This window comes from Meriones unguiculatus, chromosome 7 (genome assembly GCF_030254825.1).
Source record: "Meriones unguiculatus strain TT.TT164.6M chromosome 7, Bangor_MerUng_6.1, whole genome shotgun sequence".
NCBI classification, from domain to species: Eukaryota; Metazoa; Chordata; class Mammalia; order Rodentia; family Muridae; genus Meriones; species Meriones unguiculatus.
The window spans coordinates 48,470,107-48,480,552 of record NC_083355.1 but is presented as its reverse complement, the minus strand read 5'-3'; the positions used below and the strand labels follow the sequence as shown (position 1 = coordinate 48,480,552).

General features: G+C 40.7%; 2 pseudogenes; one reads left to right on the top strand and one right to left on the bottom strand.

Annotated features, from left to right (window-relative positions):
* The first annotated feature begins 3,782 nt into the window (after positions 1 to 3,782).
* LOC110544195 (olfactory receptor 5D13-like) lies at positions 3,783 to 6,299 on the top strand (annotated as a pseudogene).
* Positions 6,300 to 8,645: 2,346 nt separating this feature from the next.
* Positions 8,646 to 9,586, bottom strand: LOC110544194 (olfactory receptor 1165-like; annotated as a pseudogene).
* Between the last annotated feature and the right edge of the window lie 860 nt (positions 9,587 to 10,446).

The window sequence follows — 10,446 nt, the reverse complement described above, 5'->3', positions numbered from 1 at the left end:
TTGTAAACCATGCTGGCCTTGAACTCACAGACATATGCCTAGGTTGGCCTCCTAAGTGCTGGAATTAAAAGTGTGTGTCATTATGTGTGACTCTATACTATGTTATATTTAAAATGAGAAAAATAAAAGTTTTGAAAAGACTTTTATTTTCTTCTTCCTCTGTGGGCTAGCTAAGTCGCCCCACCAGGGAGAAGTGATCAAGGAGCAGGCAACCAAGTTTATATCAGAGACTGTCTCTTCTCCTCTTACCAAGGAACCCGCCCGCATGGACTGAGCTGTCTTTGGCCTACATCTGAGCAGGTCCTCTCTATGTATGGTCTTTGGTTAATGCATCAGTTTCTGCAGTCCTCCCTGAGCCCTGCTGGGGGTTTTTTTTGTTTGTTTGTTTGTTTGTCTGATTTTTTGGGTTTTTTTTTTTTTGGCTTTGTTGGTCTCCTTGTGTGGCTCATGTCACCTCTGGGTCCTTTCATATCTCCCTTATTCAATAAGACTTCCTGTGCACTGTCCAAAGTTTGGCTGCATGTATCTGTATCTGCTCTGAACCCCTCCTGGGTGGAGTCTTTTAGAGGACGTCTGTGGTAGGCTCCAGACCTGTTCTATCTCTTCTATCACTTCCTGTGTCTATACTGTTTTTCCTTCTGAATGAGGATTCAGCATCTTCCTTAGGGTCCTCTTTGTGGTTTACCTTCTGTAGGTGTACAGATTTTAGTATGTTTACCCTTCATAGTATGGCCAATACCCACTTATAAGTGAGTATAAATCATTCATGTCTTTCTGCCCCTGGAAAACCTCACTCAGGATGATCTTTCCTAGTTCCATCCATTTTTCTGCAAATTTCACCATTTTCTTGTTTTTAATAGCTGAGTAGGACTCCATTAGAGTTATGTTACTTTTAAAGTAGTGTTGTAGGTGATCCATGACTTCACTAGTATTGAGTAGTTATCTAAGTTTCCAGTACTAGAAATGATTTCCCACTTGCTGAATGGGTCTTAAATCTAATTAGAGAGCTATTGTTTACCATGAATGTATGCATGCCATTACTATACTCTTAAAGCTCTCATGCTATGTTGGTCATTGTTGTGGTTCATGGGGGCTTTGCTAGAGAGAACTGTTGTTTTCTTCCCTCCTTTGGAAACTTGCATGGTACCTTCTATTCTGGTACCGTGAAAGTTAATCCTCAGTTTACGCAATATTTTACAGGGGTTTTATAGCTATATGTATGTATTTAAGTTTAAAGAATATTGGTATCTTCTAAAATATTTCATTAGATATTTAAAGCATTAAAGTTGACTCTGAACAACTAGGAATAGCACTTCCTCAAGATCCAGCTATACCACTCCTAGGCATATATACCAAAGAGGCTCAAGTGCACAATTAAGGACATTTGCTCAACCATGTTTGTAGCAGCTTTATTTGTAATAGCCAGAAGATGGAAATAACCAAGATGTTACTCAACTGGACTTGGAAAGGGGCACGGTGGAGATGAGGGAGGGAGGGAGGGACTGGGAGGGAATGAGGGATCGGGACACGGCTGGGATACAGAGTTAATAAAATGTAACTGATAAAAAAAAATAAAAAATAACAATGGTGGCTGTAGTTCCAAGATCCCTTTTCTGTCTGAAGAGAGTCATAGCATGAGGGGCATCAATGGGCACAAGCACCCAGTGAGGCATGCGAGTAACCAGGGCATACCTAAATTTACTAGCATTCCAGCATTGGGCAAAAAAGCAAATATCATTACCACAATTACTTGGCTCTATCTGGCTAATAATGAATAAAAATGGGGGATATAGACAAACAGGTGTGGGCTTATAGGAAATATTATGAGAAGCCTTAACCCCTCGTTGGAACATCCTGTGTCAGTTCTAGAACTAGCAGTGGTGGTGTCCGAGGTCTGAGTAGGTTCAGGAGACCATTGCCCCCAGGGGCGAGACGTGCTCCATGCCAATTGACTAACTCCATGTTTTCCTCCAATTTTGAAAGTCATTTAAGGTTCTTAAATTATTTTTTCCCTTTTTTTTTTAAATTTTTCATCAATTAAACTTTATTCATTCTGCATCCCCCCATAAGCCCCTCCCTCCTCCCCTTCCAATCCCACCCTCCCTCCTCCCTCTGCCTGCATGCCAGTCCCCAAGTCCACTAATAGGGGAGGTTCTCCTCTCCTTTCTGATCTTAGTCTATCAGTTCACATCAAAAGTGGCTCTATTGTCCTCTACTATGGCCTGGTAAGGCTGCTCCCCCCCAGAGGGAGGTGATCAAAGAGCAGGCCAATCAGATTATGTCAGAGGCAGCGCCTCTTCACATTACTATGTAACCCAATTGGACTCTGAACTGCCCTGGGCTACATCTGTGCAGGGGTTCTGGGTTATCTCCATGAATAGTCCTTGGTTGGAGTATGAGTCTCTGGGAAGTTCCCTGTGTTCAAATTTTCTTGTTCTGTTGCTCTCCTTGTGGAGACCCTGTCCTCTCCAGCTCTTACTATTTCCCAGTTCTTACCTAAAATTCCGTTCACCTGCCCAACAGTTGCCCATCCGGCTCAGCATCTGCTTTGATAGTCTGAAGGGCAGAGGCTTTCAGAGGCCCTCTGTGGTAGGTTCCTAGGTTGTTTCCTGTTTTCTTCTTCTTCTGATGTCCATCCTCTTTGCCTTTCCGGATGGGGATTGGACACCCGGGCATTAGCCATGAGTCATACTGGGCAGACTGCTCAGACCCTGAATAATCATTTAGCCAATGTAGCTCAGACCTTAGTTGTACATAAAGGAATTAATGCTCAACTAAAAGGAAGCTTGATGGTGTTTAATCAGAGGATTGACCTCTTGCAGGAGCAAATTGATACCCTATGGCAAATCGCTCAACCTGGCTGTCAATGAAAGTATGCTGGACTTTGTGTCACTAGCATACAACATGAGAATTTTTCCTGTGCTGCAAATCTGTCTAAACAATTGTCGAGCTATATTTTAGGTAATTGGACTGGAGAATTCGATACTACGATGGAGCAGCTGAGAGTGGCCATTGTCACAGTAAATTCTACCAGAGTGGACGCAGGACTAGCCACAGGATTATCAACATGGATTGCTGCAGCCATGAATCATCTGAAGGAATGGGCGGGCATGGGAGCGTTAGCAGGCCTTCTGGTGTTGGTCTCCTTGGTTTGCCTGTGGTATATATGCAAGATTAGAGTCTCACAACAGTGTGATGCAGCCATGATCACTCAGGCCTTTACAGCCATTGAAGCAGGACATTCTCCCCAAGCATGGTTGGATACCATAAAAAGCTAAAATGATACGCTCAGGATGCGAGGCTAAGCACTGCACTCAGGGTCAGCCGCTTTGGACCCAGAGAAGAGCATGTCTGATTGCATGCGGGTTGATGCCCCAGGTCCTGCCTCTGAGAAAAAGGTATCGGATGGGTCTGATGCTCTTTGGGTGGATGACACCTAAATGAACATCGGTACAAAGTCCCAATTTATTTCTAATATCAGAGATCAGACCTCTACTCTTTTTTTTTTTTTTCACGTGAGAGGTTTTATTAAGGGAGGGGAAAGGGTTACAGAGACAATCTCTGGGTGAGGCCAGAAAGAGAGAGAGAGAAGGACAGATGAGTCTTCTTATGAAGTGACCCAGCCTATGTGCAGAAGAGGTGCTTGTGTAGCGTAGGTGGGCAAGAGTCCTGTAGCCTCCTGGAGGTGGCCTCAGAGATGTCTGATGTCCCTTTGGTCAGGTCCCCTGGAGGCTGGCTGTAGAGATGCCTGTTTACCAGTTTTAACAAACTCTATTTACCTCATGGGTAGGAAACATAACGAAAAAGGTTGGTGATTGTTGAAGACCTGAAGTGACCTGAAGACCTTTCTGTTAAAGATTCCATTATCTTTCGGTAGTGGTACACTGGGTACTAGGGTCTTTAAATACCAGGTTTTGATGGATCTTGAACTTCTTTTTTTTTTTTTTTTTTTCATTGCAGTTTATTCAGGAACATTGAACAATCCTCGGACCCCTGGGGAAAGCCAGCCCACAGCTTAAATAGCCTCTGGGTAGCCAACCCAGGCGTGCCACGGGGGCAATGCAGATAGGTCCACATACATGGAAGCAAGCCAGATCCTCGGCCTTAGCCAAATGTGGAGTTGTTCGTGACAGAGAGCACTCACCATCGGGAAGGTGGAAGGTGGAAACCAGCTCCATCTTTAAGGCATAGCATTCCGCAGCTCTCTACAGTTCCCCCTTTTTGTTTTAGACGCATCAGGCAAGAGTAGAGGTCTGATCTCTGATATTAGAAATAAATTGGGACTTTGTACAGATGTTCATTTAGGTGTCATCCACCCAAAGAGCATCAGACCCATCCGATACCTTTTTCTCAGAGGCGGGACCTGGGGCATCAACCCGCATGCAATCAGACATGCTCTTCTCTGGGTCCAAAGCGGCTGACCCTGAGTGCAGTGCTTAGCCTCGCATCCTGAGCGTATCATTTTAGCTTTTTATGGTATCCAACCATGCTTGGGGAGAATGTCCTGCTTCAATGGCTGTAAAGGCCTGAATGATCATGGCTGCATCACACTGTTGTGAGACTCTAATCTTGCATATATACCACAGGCAAACCAAGGAGACCAACACCAGAAGGCCTGCTAACGCTCCCATGCCCGCCCATTCCTTCAGATGATTCATGGCTGCAGCAATCCATGTTGATAATCCTGTGGCTAGTCCTGCGTCCACTCTGGTAGAATTTACTGTGACAATGGCCACTCTCAGCTGCTCCATCGTAGTATTGAATTCTCCAGTCCAATTACCTAAAATATAGCTCAACAATTCAGACCTCTACTCTTGCCTGATGCGTCTAAAACAAAAAGGGGGAACTGTAGAGAGCTGCAGAATGCTATGCCTTAAAGATGGAGCTGGTTTCCGCCTTCCACCTTCCCGATGGTAAGTGCTTTCTGTCACGAACAACTCCACATTTGGCTAAGGCCGAGGATCTGGCTTGCTTCCATGTATGTGGACCTATCTGCATTGCCCACGTGGCACGCCTGGGTTGGCTACCCAGAGGCTATTTAAGCTGTGGGCTGGCTTTCCCCAGGGTCCAAGGATTGTTCAAAGTTCCTGAATAAACTGCATTGAAAAAATAAAAAATTAAAATAAAATAAAATAAAATAAAATAAAAATAAAAAATAAAAAAAAAAGAAAACTTGATTTTGGAAAACAGAACCATCTCCTTCTCAGGCTGCATCATGCAGTTCTTCTTTGCATGTACATTTGTGGTGACGGAAACTTACATGTTAGCAGTGATGGCCTATGTCCAGTTTGTGGCAGTGTGTAATCCTCTGCTCTACAGTGCTGTGATGTCCCCTAAGCTGTGCTCCTTTTTAGTGGGTGCATCATACTCTTGGGGTCTAATCTGTTCCCTGATACTTTTTGCTGAGATTATCCTTCTAGGGAGTTAATATCATAAATAATTTTGTGTGAGAATGCTGCTATTGTGGCTGTATCCCACTCTGACCCTTATATTAGCAAGAAGATTACTTTTTTCTGTGCTATGTTTAATGAAATAAGCAGCCTGGTCATTATTCTTACCTCCTATGTTTTCATTGTCATCACTGTTGTGAAGATGCCTTCCATTGGGGCCATAGTAAAGCCTTCTCTACATGTGCCTCCCACCTGACCGCTATTGTTATTTTTCATGGAACCATCCTTTTTCTTTACTGTGCACCTAACACCAAGAGCTCATGGCTCATGGTCAAGGTTGCCTCAGTGTTCTACACAGTCTTCATCCCTATGTTAAATCCCCTGATATATAGTCTGAGGAATGGAGACGTCAAGGCTACAGTCAGGAAGGTGATCTTGTTGTCATGTTTGTGTGATTTGTTTATTCATTCATTTTCAAGAATATTGTGCAGAATTTCCAAGATTTCTAAAATGACTGACAGACTAATACTAAAAAACAACAAAAACAACAGTGAGTTTAACTCCAACTTAGCTGGCTATTCAAAAATCTATTTAATTTGAAGTTGAGTATTCACCCATAAAATAAGAAAAATGACAATGACCTTTCTGTTCAAATTAACGTTTTGAACAGAAATTCAACATGCACAATTTTTAAGTTAGCATACATTAATGATGGAATAATTTTCTGTTTTTAGTCATTGGAAAATGAATATATACATACAAGAAATATGTTGAAAATTTTTCATAAGTAATAAGCTGTTTAATTGTCACAACTAAATTATATATCTTTTCTAGTATCGCTTGCTAATCATGACTGATATATTTTGGGATTTTGAAATCTTGGTAAAATTCAGTGCACTGCAATGTTAATTCTACTATCAATTGCAAACTATAGTCTTTTCTTCTTTATAATTTTAACTTATAGCCAAAATAAATATTGTAGTTTCCCTTATTAGTAATCATTAATAACAATCTTATGCAACCAAAGTGTTCTAATTGTTTAAAAATAAACATCAGTATCTCACCAAATCATGCACTTTACCTATAGGGCTACATTGCTTATTCATATGTGGAAGTCTGTAAATCATACATGATATACATTTAGCCAAATGCTCAGCCAAGGACTGTATACATTTAAATAAAATAATGTTTTGAATAAGAAATACTACTCAGCAATTAAAAACAAGAAGATTATGAAATTTGCAGGCAAATGGTGAGATCTAGAAAAGATCATCCTGAGGGAGCTATCCCAGAAGCAGAAAGACACACATGGTATATACTCACTTATAAGTGGATACTAGACCTATAAGATAGGATAAACATACTAAAATCTCTATACCTGAAGAAGATAAATAAGAAAGAAGACCCAGGGTAAGATGATCAATCTTCACTTAGAAAGGCAAAAGGGATGGACATTGGAAGTAGGAGAAAAAAAGTAGCAGAACAGAAGCCTACCACAGAGGACCTCATAACCAAACCTTGGGCAGAGTGCAGGGAATCATATGAAAGAAGAGGGAGTTAGTATGATCTGGAGAGGACAGGAGCTCCACAAGGACCAAATATATCTGGGCACAGATATATTCTGATACTGTTTCTCCAACCAAGGACCATGTATGATATAAGCTAGAACCCCTGCTAGGATATAGCCCAGGGCAGCTCAGTATCCAAGTGGGTTTCCTTATTAAGAGGAAAAGGGGCTGTCTAACAGGAACTCAATGGCCGGCTCTTTGATTTCCCCCTACCCCTAGGGAGAAGCAGCCCTGCTAAGCCACAGAGGAGGACATTGCAGCCAGTCCTGAAGAGACCTGATAAATTAAGGTCAAAAGAAAAGGAAGGAGAACCTCGTTTATCAGTGGACTTAGAGAATGGCAGGGAGGAGATGAAGGAGGGAGGGTGGGATTGGGAGAGAATGAATGAGGTAGGGGTCTGTGGCTGGCATACAAAGTAAATAAACTATGATTAATATAAAAAATAAAAATTAACAAAAAGTCAATGGTAGCTCAAGGGTGTAACATGGTCACCAAAACAGAAGAAGTCTCCTGAAAAGTAAAAGTTTTTTTTTTTTAAGATAATTATGGATCATAGCAAATTAGCTATAGCACAACTTTGCCAACCTGGTTGCACCTAGTAGCAGAAATATACTCAGTATGCAGAACACATAATGCTTTTACAGAAGATGTGAGTTCATGTCCTAGCACCCATATTGGTCAGCCCACAACTGATTGTAACTTAATTTCCAAAGGATTCAGCACAGACTTCTGACTTTCATGAGCACTGAATTCAAGTGCATAAGTCCACACTCTGAAACATGCTTAATAATTAAAGATAAAATGTTCTTAAATAAGACACATGCAAAGAAAAAAAGCCTGATGAATCCTGTGAAGGGAATGGCTCCATTCTCAAAATTCGATTTTCTGTCAGTTTCTGAGTAATAACAGTAGAGAAAAGAAATCAAAAAGGAAATAGGATAAAGCAGATATAGCACAGATAAGCAACATATTTAAAAGCATATATTAAAAACTAAGTATGTTTTAAATGATAATATAAATACTTCTCTGAACAAAATCATTAAAGTTTTAGCTAGTGTTTCTAGGTTCTAAACTTTAAATTTTTAAATGTATAAGTTTCAGGTGTGTAGGCAAAAGTAAATTTTATAATCTCAGAACCTGCAGTTAGATACTGTGGTTGAAAAGAAAGTTATGAACATTATAATTCATTCAATATAGTGATTTCTTAGTGAGGGAAGGCAGGAAACATGAAGTTTGTGGAGTCTGCATAATATAATATACTTTTTTATTGTTTGCTGGGTAGGAAAAGGATAATTATCATTCACATGTACTCATATATGAATGTTTAGGTACTCATGCACAATTACAAACATGCATACAAGAGAGAGAATATAAGAGACAAGAAAAAAGGATATATACCAAGAAAAAGAAAGGGAAAGGAAGAACAAAATAAAAAGAGAAATACAAAATATAACAGAAGTAAAATTTGGACATCATTAGAGGACCTCGATTTAGCTATCTCCATTCTAAGGCAATACCATAATTTCTAGTCTCTATAAAGTTATTTATTGTAAATATTTTATCGGTCACACACACATATCACCTCATACCAACAATTTTGCAAATATTTTATTTTTATTTCATTATTTTATTTTAGAAATTCAAGAGTAAAGAAATTAATAGCAATACTTTAGGTATGTGTTTATAATTAATGAGCAAGGATTTTTAAGAGGATTAGCTTTCTCACGGTCTCCTTTACATCCTTATTTCTTAGACTGTAAATAAGAGGATTGAGCATAGGGATGACTATGCTGTAAAACACAGTGACTATCTTAACAAGCAGCAGTGAGCTCTTCGATCTGAGCACACAGTATAGAAGGAGAATAATTCCATGGCAGAAGGAGATGACAGTCAGGTGCGGGGCACAGGTAGAAAATGTTTTTTGTAGTGCTCCTTTAGTAGGAATCCTGATGACAGTGATAAAGAAGACAACAGAGGAGACAATGATGATCAGGAGACTACATATCTCATTGAACATACAAATTAACAAGCATACCATCTGGCTGAAGGAAGAATCCGAGCAGGCTGCAGAGAGGATGGCTGTGTACTCACAGCAAAAGTGGTTAATGATGGTAGATCTACAGTAAGATAGTGCCAAAAGAAAATAAGTGAGTGTGGTGGCACACAGCCCACCCCAGAAGTACGTTCCAGTTACCAGGAGGCCACAGAGCCCATGAGACATGGCCACTGTGTACAGCAGGGGGTTACAAACGACCACAAAGCGATCATAGGCCATGACTGCTAAAATGAAACTTTGGGTAAACACACAAGCACAGCCAAAGTAAAACTGGATTATGCATCCTTTGAGTGACGTAGATCTGTCCTTTGTTATCAGGAGGTCTAACAATTTCGGTGCAATTACGATGGTGTAACAAAGATCAACAAAAGATAAATGGCTGAGGAAAAAGCACATAAGAGTGTGGAGTTTGGCATTGATCCTTATGACCAAAATCAAACCTAGATTTTCCAAAAGAGTGATGTTGTATATGACTAAAAACATCAGGAACAAAGGCACTTGTAAGTTTGGATACTCTGAGAATCCCAAGAAGAAAATAAGGCTCCAGTACTCTGGTTCCCTTGATGCTGCATTTGGAACTTTCTTTGAGGAGATCAGGATGTTCATTCAAGGTAGCAGGATACTGTGGAAGGTGTTGATATTATGAAAAGAAACAGATGAGTATGGCTTAATTCATGGCACAACATACACCAACAGGTATTTCAAAAGAACATAACTTGTTTGTTTTTAATTTTATTTTTTTCTTATCAGTTACATTTTATTAACTCTGTATCCCAGCCATGTCCCGATCCCTCATTCCCTCCCAGTCCCTCCCTTCCTCCCTCATCTCCACCGTGCCCCTTTCCAAGTCCACTGATAGGAGGGGACCTCCTCCCCATTCATCTGATCCTGTTTTATCAGGTATCTTCAGGACTGGCTGCAAAGCCCTCCTCTGTGGCCTAACAGGACTGCTCCTCCCTTGAGGGGTGGGGAGGCCAAAGAGCCAGTCATTGAGTTCCTGTTAGAAATAGTCCTTGTTCCCCTCACTTTGGGAAACCAATTGGTTACTGAGCTACCACAGGCTACATCTGAGTGGAGGTTCTAGGTTATATCCATACATGATCCTTGGTTGAATGTCAGTCTCAGAAAAGACCCTGTGCCCAGATATATTTGGTCTTTGAGGAGCTCCTATCCTTTCCCCATCTGACTAACTCCCCTTCTTTCTTATGATTCTCTGTACTCTGCCAAAAGTTTGGTCATGAGTCTTTGCTTTGAAAACACTGCTAGTTAGAGTCTTTCAGATACGCTCAGTAGACTCCTGTCATACATTCAATGCACATCCCATCTGTCTTTCTAAACCAGGATTGATCATCTTACCCCATGTCCGCTCAATTGATTATCTTTTTTAGGTGTATAGATTTCATTATGTTTATCATATCTTATAGGTCTATAT